Source organism: Tupaia chinensis, unplaced genomic scaffold (assembly GCF_000334495.1).
Source record: "Tupaia chinensis unplaced genomic scaffold, TupChi_1.0 Scaffold000155_1, whole genome shotgun sequence".
In the NCBI taxonomy this organism is placed as follows: domain Eukaryota; kingdom Metazoa; phylum Chordata; class Mammalia; order Scandentia; family Tupaiidae; genus Tupaia; species Tupaia belangeri.
The window spans coordinates 364,936-375,532 of NW_006159626.1; the positions used below are offsets into that span (position 1 = coordinate 364,936).

The 10,597-nt window shown below is 41.9% G+C and overlaps 1 long non-coding RNA gene across 2 annotated transcripts in view; it reads right to left on the bottom strand.

The window, feature by feature from the left end:
- LOC102501486 (uncharacterized) overlaps positions 1-3,710 on the bottom strand; it is a 4,868-nt gene extending 1,158 nt beyond the window's left edge. Inside the window, exons 1-2 of one of the 2 annotated variants that reach the window (XR_001370161.2) lie at positions 3,433-3,710; positions 401-556 (exon numbers count right to left, since the gene is read on the bottom strand). This is a non-coding gene — a long non-coding RNA (uncharacterized LOC102501486). The remainder of the gene's footprint in view (positions 1-400; positions 557-3,432) is intronic. The other variant, XR_003548945.1, reaches the window with a different exon arrangement.
- Between the last annotated feature and the right edge of the window lie 6,887 nt (positions 3,711-10,597).

A 10,597-nucleotide genomic window follows, 5' to 3' on the forward strand; every position in this document is an offset into this window, starting at 1 on the left:
AGACAGACAGAGACATAGAGATAGAAAGCAAGAAATCACCTCCCGGGGGGACGGTCAAGCCGCAATCCCGTCTCCTCCATTCTCCTCTCGGGATCTTGGGCACACACGCACATGCGCCTGGCGTGAGTTTTAAGCCACCGGGTCCGGGACGCGAACCGCGGTCGACTACGTGGGAGTTCAGCGACATAGCCATTACGCTAACTGCTGGTTCCCCATCTCAAGTTTTTAATAAACTTACTTAGTACCACTTTTTGGCAGTAACACACCGTGCCATCTCTTTAATATCTCAACACATTTATTCACAGCTGTTTAGTTATTTCCAGTTTTCACTATTACAAATAAGTTTCGATGGTTAATGTTCTTGTCACTGTGCACATTTGTATTTTCCTAGGATAGTTACCTGGAAGCGAGCGGATTTTCTCAGTCACAAGTAAAATGAAAAAATATGACGGGGTAGCACAACACCATCCTCCCACAAGGGCTTGCCATCATCTACCAAGGACATAGGAGACTCTCTGCTTCCTTCACACGTTCGCTCTCCATTATTATTGTCTGTCTTTAAGAAAAAATAAATTATATTTATTTGCTTTAATATGCATTGCTCTCATGTCTAGATAAGTGAACTATATTAAACTGCACTTATTAGCTATTCATATTTTTCTTCTGTGTGATGCTTATTATAAAAATATAATGTTTGGATTTTTGCCTGTTTTTTAGTGATTTGTAAAAACTTCATGTCATTTTCATGTCAATTGCTCTTGGGTTATATGTTGCTCATCTTTTAACTTCAAGATGCCAATTTATCTTTTGATAGATTTAAATTGTTACATGATCGAATGATTAACATTTTTCTTCTCGGTATCTTTTTTTTTTGGAGAGGTTTTTTGCTATAGGGCACATGCGCTCACCAGACAGACAGAGAGACAGAGAGACAGAAAGTGAGAAATCACCCCCCAGGGGGGATGGTCACGCCGCAATCCCTTCTCCTCCATTCTCCTCTCGGGATCTTGGGCGCACACGCACACATGCCCAGCATGAGTTTTAAGCCACTGGGTCTGGGACGCGAACCGTGGTCGACTACGTGGGAGTCCAGCGACATAGCCATTACGCTAACTGCTGGTTTTCTCTTTTTAGTATCTTGACATTGGGTATTCATCAAGTCTTCACTCAGTGTTACAAAATTTTTTTATAATGTTTTTATAGGTTTTGTTTTATATACTAAATTATTTAATCAAAAGGAATTTATATTGTATATGGAGTAATGTAGGTATGTTTTTCTCCAAGTGGAAAACTGTAATAGTTGATCCAACTATTACTGAATAATCCACCCTTTCTTCATTCATGTAAAATATTTTGTTTATCTTTTACTAATTACTCAGATATACTTAAATTTGTTTTAGAACTCGATTCTGTTCCACAGATAATTTGGAAATGATTCCGCAAATATCACTTGCTAAAATTTTATATCATTTTTAATATCTGATGGGGCATGTTTCTCATTTGTTTTCAGGTTGTAAGCCTCAAAATTTTTTATATAATTATAGATCACACTTGGTAATCTTGTTTAAATTCCATGTACTCTTATTATTTTTTATCTGTTTTGTCAGCTATTTTCTGAAAGGAATAGATTAGCACCTTCTAGTCAAATTATAGTTTTGGTGGCCAGTAGGTGGCAGGAGTGGTTATGGTGCTGGATTCCCACGTGGTTGACCATGGTTTGAGTCCCAGACCTGCCGGCTTGAACCTCACACCAGGTGTGGGTGCATGAGTGCAAGAGGAGAATGGAGAAGTGACTGTGGCATGGCCATCCCCCTGGGGGATGATTTCTCACTTTCCCTCTTACTGTTTCTGTCTCTCTCCAGTGAGGGCACACACCCTATGGCAAAAACCTTTAAAAATTATATATAGGGGGACCAGCAGTTAGCGTAATGGCTATGTTGCTGGACTCTTATGTAGTCGACTGCGGTTCACATCCCAGATCCGGTGGCTTAAAACTCACGCCAGGTGCGTGTGAATGCGTGCCCAAGATCCCGAGAAGAGAATGAGGAGAAGGGATTGTAGCGTGGCCATCCCCCTGGGTGGTGATTTCTGTCTCTGTCTGTCTGGCGAGCACACGCGCCCTATAGCAAAAACTTCTTAAAAAAAAAAAAAAAAAGAGAAAAAAAATTTGACTAGAGAAGGACAGAAAGAGAAAAAAAGAAAGCAAGAAAGCAAACCACCAGGTCCAGTACTCGAACCATGGTCAACCATGTGGGAGTCCAGCACTCTAATCATCATGCCACTTGCTGGCCCCTCCACTTATTTTCATCTTCCTGTGTCATTTTGTTTTGTCTCTTATAAAACAGCATGTTGGGTTTTATCCCCCGTGCCCCCCTCACCCCGGTAGCCTTGGAGTATCTTATTTAGAATTTAACTCATTTCTTTTTAATTATTTAATTTTACTTAATAATGTTGTATTTTAACTTGCTATAGAGCATGTATACTCGCCAGAGACAGAAGAGAAAAGTGAGAAAACAAACTGCCTGGTTCTTGACTTGAATCACAGTCAGCCTTAACCACCAAGCCACCTATTGGCCCCAATCCATTCTCTTTTATTAAAAAAAAAAAAAATTGGAACAAGAGTTGGCATTATGTCTATGTCGTTGGACTCCCATATAGTCGCCCATGGTTCGAGTCCCGGACCCAGTGGCTTAAACTCACGCCGGCCGCATGAGCACGAGTGCCCAAGATCCTGAGAGAATGGAGGAGAAGGGATTGCGGTGTGGCCATCCATCCTGGGGAGTGATTTCTCGTTTTCTGTCTCTCTGTCTCTCTCTGTCTTTCGGGCTAGCGCACACACCCTATAGAATAAACCTCTCAATATATATATATGCATATATATATATATATTCCTACCATATTTTTTGTTTCATTGAATTTTTTATATTTTTCCTCAGTATTTCTGCTAATAATTTGGAAGTTTGTCATACTGATTCTAGTCTTCTACAAATTATTCTATATATTTTTAATGGACATATTTAAACAACTTCTCTGCCCCCTTTCTTCCTTCTCACCTCCTACCTCCTCTCTTCCTTCTTGCTTTCTTCCTTCTCATTCACTTCTTCTTCTCCTGGGATGCTTTTTCACGTGTCTTCAGTTTTCTGTGCTCTTTTTCTCCAGTTCTTCCCTTTCTCCCTTATCCTTCTCTCTTCTTTCTGTATGTGTTTTAGAATTTGATCTCCTGGGCCACTATTTTTATTTTCAGTTTGATTTATTTTATTATTAAGCCCTTCTACTGATTTTTAAATTACAACAATTATGTTTTTAATTTAAAAACACAATTTTTAAAACCAGTCTTTTCTTCTTTGATGGATACAGATCCTACCTGTTCTTTTTAAGAATACTAGTAAGATTTCTTTTTATAGATAGGCTGTCTTCTGCCCTCTGACCCACCTGCCTCCTCAGGAGTCATGTGCTCTTGTTGCTCACCTCCGTCTTTCTGGTTCACACGCTGGTGTCTCTGTTAGTCTGTGCAGGAGCCGTAACAGAGTGCCACAGTCGGTGGGTGAAGTGACAGGGATCCCTGTTTCACTGTTTGACGTTGAGAAGCCCAAGAGGAAAGTGCTGGCCAGTTGGGTTCCCAGTGAGGGCTCTCCTGGCTCACAGAGGCCCACCTTCCTGTCCCACGTCCTCACGTGTCAGAAAGAGGGGCGCGGCTGTCCTGCTCTCCTTGTCAGGACACTGATCCCATCAAAGGAGCCTCCCCTCATGACCTGGTCTCGTTACTTCCCAAAGGCTCCACCTCCTGCTATCCTCACGTTGAGGGTTAGGACTTCAACATATGCATTTGAGGGGGACACAGTTTCGTCCCTAAGAGTGTCCTTGAGTGTCCATGCATTGTTGTCACTAAAAAACTAGGTTGAATAATAGGGAGTGCATTTGTTTCCTGTTGCTGCAGAACAAACCACCACAAACTCAGCAACTCGGAACCACACCAGCGTGCCCTCTCAGTTTCCACGAGATAACACACGGGTGCCGTTTCCAGCCTCCCAGAGGCTTGCCATGTGCCGTTTAAAATGCAGTCCTTCCCCTCTTCAAGGCCAGCAGAAAAGCGTCCCTGCTATTTTGAATTCCTCTGACTTTCACGATCTCAATTTATAATTTCAGACCCACCTAGAACAATTGTCCTTTTGATTAACACAAATTTGAATTATTAGTAACTTAGGCATGGGGTGAATTTGCAAGCCTGGCTCACACTCAGGGGAGGAGATTGCGCAGACCAGGGACCGTGACCTTGGGCCATTTTAGAACCTCACCTTTTACAGGTGCACGCGCTTTCCTGCAGGTCCAGATCTGTTTTCTATCCAGACCTGCTGTTTCTCCTCTAGGACGGCGAGCTAAAACATCAGGCTTAAGTGAGGTGGGGGCGGAGCATGCTGACTGCCTAGTTGTACAAGTTATCCAAAATAAAGAAACTCTACCAGGAATGAAGGTTCTTAGGACATTTGATTTTAGGGTAAAAAAAGCTTTTTCTATCAAATACCCAATAAGTATAATGCCTGTCCTGTTTCTCTTAATTTTCTACCCTCAACTAGGAACCTTTTGAGGCGGGTAGTTCATTTTTTTTCTTTCATGCAGTTTTGGGTTTTCACTCTTGGTCAAGCACTGCTGCAGCCTGTTGCTGAGGTGAACTGAGTTGGGGTCTCTGCCCCTGCTGTTCTGTGTCCTCTTTCTCTTTTTATTTTTCAGAGAAAGATTTTTGCTATAGGGCACTTGTGCTCACAGGAGAGACAGAGAGAGACAGAGAGACAATGCGAGAAGTCATCCCCTGCCCCAGGAGGGATGGCTATGCCGCAATCCCTTCTCCTCTGTTCTCTCAGGATCCTGGGCACACTCTCACACGCGCCCGGCCTGTGTTTCAGGCTGCCAGGTCCGGACGCCAATTGCAGTCGACCACGTGGGAGTCCAGAGATGTACCCATTGCGCCATCTGCTGGTCCCTGCGTCTATCTGTTCAATTAATTTTTCTGACAGCTGCCCAGGGCCCCTCCTCAACTTCACATTTGCTCAGTCTGACCTTGAAGGTTTCCGGGATCTGTCGCGCTCTCTGAAGGTGGTGCTGGCGCAGCTGTGATGGTGTAACTGTGTGTGCGACTGTGTGTGTTCGAGGCTCTCTTTCCTTCCATTTTTGTTCCATATGCTTTCTATTTTTCAGGAATTTCTCACCATTTTTTATCTATTGATAGCATTGTTTTAGTTTTTTTAATTTATTTTTGCTTGCTATTGGGCATGCTTTCTATCAGAGCAAGACAGAGCGAGGGCAAGTGAGAAATCAACCCACCAAGGAACTGGCCGCACCACAATCCCTTCTCCATTCTCCTCTCGGGATTCTGGGCCTGCACAACACGCATCTGGCATGTCTTTGAAGCCGCTAGGTCTGGTTTGCCAATCGTGGTTGGTCATATGGGAATTTAGCTCTTTAGCCTCCTCGCCATGCTGGCCCAGTGGCACTTAAAAAAAAAAAAAAAAAAGTGTTGGACAGATTCGGGTGGTTTACCTGGGAGGAAGTCAGGAAAAGAGAGCATTGTCCCACCAATCACATCGATTAATTCTTGGGGGATTTAGCATTCGTCGATGGTGCTGGGTTTTTTCCTCTGGATTACTCCCCTTTATAACAAGTTGGTGTCAAAGAACGTTCTCTGACATCAACACTGCCGCATGTTCTCTGCCCTAGCTTGTGCGTAAGTGAGTAACAGGCCTCGCTGGAGATGTTCACACAAAGGACGGCTACTTTTCCAGAACCGAAAGGAAACTGATGCATCAGAAAAGGTGACTAATGAACGTTCCCCAGGAATATGGCTGCAGATGCCAGATCTGATCAGATAAAACAGTGCAAGGAATTTCCTGGAACCCACAATAAACTTACAGAAACATGCTTTTTGGACTGCGTGAAGGACTTTACAAGAGAAGTAAAACCTGAAGAGAACCACTGTTCAGAATGTGGCTTACAGAAGTATCTAAAACACATCAAGAACATCCGTGAGATTTCAGGAATGTATTCAGCAGAATGACGCCTTGGCAGGCAAAGTGGGACCCCCTGGCCAGCCACGGTAGAGAGGCCTGGATGGCTGGACTATCGGCGAAAGCGTGCCAACAGCTACCGCACTGGCAGTGAGGACTCGCCTGACAGAACCCCCGAAAGCAGCAGTCCCCATGTTAAACTGCTGGTCACAACTGTTTGGCAAATGGAAACCGCTGGAGAAACAAAATCACATAATCTAAATAGAAGGTCTTATTGTGAAATAAAAATAATACAATGCAATTTTTGTTGAGGCCTCACAGTTCAGCAGCTTGGTCGCTTGATTAGAAAAATAAGCCATTGTTTCTTCAATCGTGACTGTTAATTGTGAAGCAAAATATGTGTTCAATCATGTATGAGGTAGAAAAAAATTTTATTACTGTGAAAGTGAAATAAATGGAAATATCACTGAACAATTGTTTAGACTACATAGCGCCATATTATTCTGACTGGACTGTGAGTACGTTAAGATGCTTTTCGGTAGGCATCCTCCTCTAAGCATTCCTGTTCATTCATGTCCGCCTCAAATTGCTGGTGAATACATAAAACAATTACTTGCTACTCAGTTCAGTGCCTTATCTTTGTCTCGCCTGCCTTGTCAGGGTGAGCATTACACATTCTTACCCTTGCTACATTTTCATAAATGTTCTGGAAACATCCCTCCAAGACTAGCTTGGGAATGTTTAGAGCTGACCATTATGCTCTAGTGGAGTCTGTGTTGTTTTGTTCATAAGCTGAGAGTCCAAAAATGAATGATTTTCAATTTGACCAATGATATGCATTTTTCTAAGTCAAACAAAGGGACTGGTCTAATGAAAAATGAACAAAAAAAAGTTTTCTTGGGCCACTAAATATGTACTCACTGTGAAGTATTAATAAATTTCACATCTTTTAAAAAAGATTTAAGGTAGGAAGGAAGGTAAATGGAAGAGCTCTATCCGTCATTTCGCTCTAACTTCTTTTTCTCTTTTTATAACATCAAGTCTTTTGCTTTTTTCTTGTCATTGTTCAATTAGTGTTGTGTACAAGCAGATAATCAACTCTTTTTTTTTTAAAGAATTACTTAACTTTATTTATTTATTTATTTATTTTAATTTGACCAGAGATGAACAGAGTGAGAGAGAAAGAGAGAGAGACAGAGAAAGCGAGAATGCAAGCCACCAGGTCTAGGACTCAAGGGATATATATGTTGTTGTAACAATAAAAATATTTCAAAATAAACATCAAGGTTAAAACAAAAAACAAACAAACAAACCAAAAAAAAAAAAAAAAAAAAAAAAAACCACGGCTGGCCATGTGAGAGTCCAGCACCCTTAACCACCACGCCACCTGCCAGCTTCCAGATAACTCTTCAAGTGGTCTTTTATTTCATTTGCTCTCCAAATCTTTACTCTTCCTTTCTTATTTCCCCAAATAAAAAAAGGACAAGTAGAAGACACACATGAAAATCAAATATCACTTTTCCCTCTTCGTCCCTCCATTGTGAAAAGAAAATGGACTTTGATTGAAATTGCTGGCTAAAGTGAAACCCTTGCTTCATTAGTGAATTTCCTTTCCACCTGACTCTCCATTGCATGGGTAAGGGGAGAAAAAAGTTTCCCTCCAGCCTTCTAGGTACTTTGGCTGGTCTACAAATTAAATTGGCATCAGATTAACAGGACAAAACCGTATTCAGTTACGCATGTGCACGCAGGAGTCCCACAAACACACGAGACTCCAAAGAAGGCCAGATGATTGAAGCTTATGTAGCATCGGAGTGAGAGAAAGGAAGAGGCTTGAGGCTTCTGTGAGGAACTGGATCCTTTTACAGGAGAGGGAAGGCAGGAAATGTATAATGAATAAAGGGTGCATTGTTATCAAGAGAACTCTCAGCTAATGAAAGCAGCCCTTTTCCTGAGACACAGAATTTTAGCAACGCAGATTTGCTTATAGATGCAAATTTCCTTTACAGAAAGGTGGCTTTTCAGGACTGCTCCTCTGTTGGCAGCTTCCCTGCATGACCTCCTCAAAATATGTCAAAGAAAGATGAATTGGGATGGCATATTCTGGTCTCTTCTCGTCGTATTTGGGGTGGTATTTCTAAGTCCCAATAACTAGCACACTTTCATTACCTTCAAACGACTAGAATGTTTTCATGAACTAGGCTTATTCAACAAGCCATCAAAAGGAAAGTGGAATCAAGTTAGTAGCCTCTCTTAGGAAGCTAATGTAAAATTCTGAGAGAGCACAACCTCACAGGAAAATCGAAGCTTCCTAATTGGATAGCAAAGTACAGACTGTCCTTTCAAGAGACAGGATGGCATAGTTTAGCCCATGATTTAAGGGAGAGATTTTAAAGAATCAAATTTTGAAAGGGTTATATAAATATTTAAACCAACATATGCCACTTGTATATATATACACACACACACACACACACACACATACCAAGCTGACTGTCCGACTGTCTAAACTCACAGAGCAAGGTGGTCAAATTTGAACAGAATTTATAGCAGACTTGTGTGGTAGATGCATATTAGAAATCAGAGCATAAATTCAGATCCTGAGAGAGTAATAGTTACTGACATATAGGACAGGGGAGAGCCATTTCACATGTTCTTTCAGCAGAAATATAGTAAAGGGAATCGAAGGAAAAATGATTCAGAGAAAGCCATGGCTTGCAAAATGGGCCAGGTGGAAAGAATATTAATTCTAATACACAAGGCAAGCATTCAAGGGTGAAGGACTAGAGATGGTGATCCATCCTTTTCTGTGCCAGATTGAGTACCATCCACACCATGCCAGGAAAACATTCTATTTGGGGCCATGAACTCAGTGGAAAATTGAGTAACATCTATAAATTCTACTTGCTTCCTTTTCCAGATCATTAAAGATATTAAACTAGACCGGGCCCAACACCGACCCTTGCAACACTCCACTACGCATTGCCCTGGAGTTAATTACGCAATCATTAATCATGTGCCCATTGTTTATAATCGCCCAAGCATTTTTAATATAACTAGATTCTTATTCAAGCCTGTTTCAAATTAATTTTGCAAATAAGATTTGGAGGTCCCAGATACAATGATCCATTGGCACCTGCATTAATCAATTAGGCAGCATTTTCCCTCTCCCATCCTTGGGAGTTTGCCTGGTAGGAGGCGCCCTCTCTGCAAATCTACACTTTGCTAGACACAGCTCCTCTGTGTGGTAGCTGTTCATAGCTTTTCTCTCTTAGTAGCTGTGCCGTAACTTTTTAACATGTTGCCATAGAGCTACCACACAACGTGGGCCCAAATTGTGCTTGTTTTTTGAAAGACTGATTACACATCTGTCTTGTTCTTTATTCCTGTCTCTGCTCCTGTCTGTTTTCAGCAATATGCCTTAGTTCTCCACTTGAAGTAACTTGTTGATGTATTTCTTTAACACCATTTAGGTTCTTCTTTGTCTGGATGTGTGTCGTGTACATTTTGTACATGCTAATGTTTTATAACTTCCTCAGATTATATTTTAAACGAGTTCTTTTTCTTCTTTTTCTTTAATTATTAGAGGGGGTATACACTCACCAGAGAGAGAGAGAAAGAGAGAGAGAGCACTTCTCAATAGGACACCGTCATGCCACCATCCGTTCTCAGTTTCTTCAATCTGCTGGGATCTGGAGCACACATACACAATGCTGCTTGTGTGTTTCTCCAGTCACCAGGTCCAGGACTTGAACTGCACAGTTGGCCACGTGGGATCTGATTCCCATAACCACCAAACCATGCATGGGCCAGCTTTGCAGTAATGCTTAATAAAGTGATTCTGGAGAGCTTACTTCCTAAAACCCACACATCACATCCCACGAGATACATTTCTGTGTGTTGAGATCTATCGCTCTCTACAAATAGTTCCTTTTACCAGATGGAACATTAGCAGAGATGTTCATCAAGGTCCACTGTCACCAAACGCCTCTACTCCTGTTTTCACCGTGACCTGCCTCTTTCCATTGAAGCTGATTGGGCTTGGTTAATGAACACCTGTCCCAAATGCTGATGAACTTGCTGTGGCCCATATGATCTACCTGAAAAAGAATAAGTAGACCAATCAAATTTCTTTACCAGGAATTTGGAACTGGGAGACTGAGAAATAGAAGCAGTTAGCAAAGACATTGAAAAAGAGGTAAGAACAGAGAAGCCTTGATAAGCCATGCTAAGCAACAGCCACAGGAAAGTCAGAAGTTGAGAAAAGAGAAACTGGAAGTGAAACAGAAAAGCAAATCATGCAGTTGACATGCCAGCGCAGTGGCTCCCTCCCTCCGGCTGTCATCCCCGGGAATGGATCACCATGTCTTAGCAGCCTCAGCCTGAACAAGACATTGTTTTTCTTACCTAGAATAGAAAGCTTACCTGCTTCTTCTCCAACTGCTCCCCTAGCCACCCTCCACACACACACACGCACACACACACACACACACACACAAAGTATCTAATCCTGCTTCCATCCCTACAAATTCCATCAGTGACTTCCCTTTTTTTTTTTTTTTTTTTTTGGGGGTTTTTTCCCATAGGGGGGGGCACCT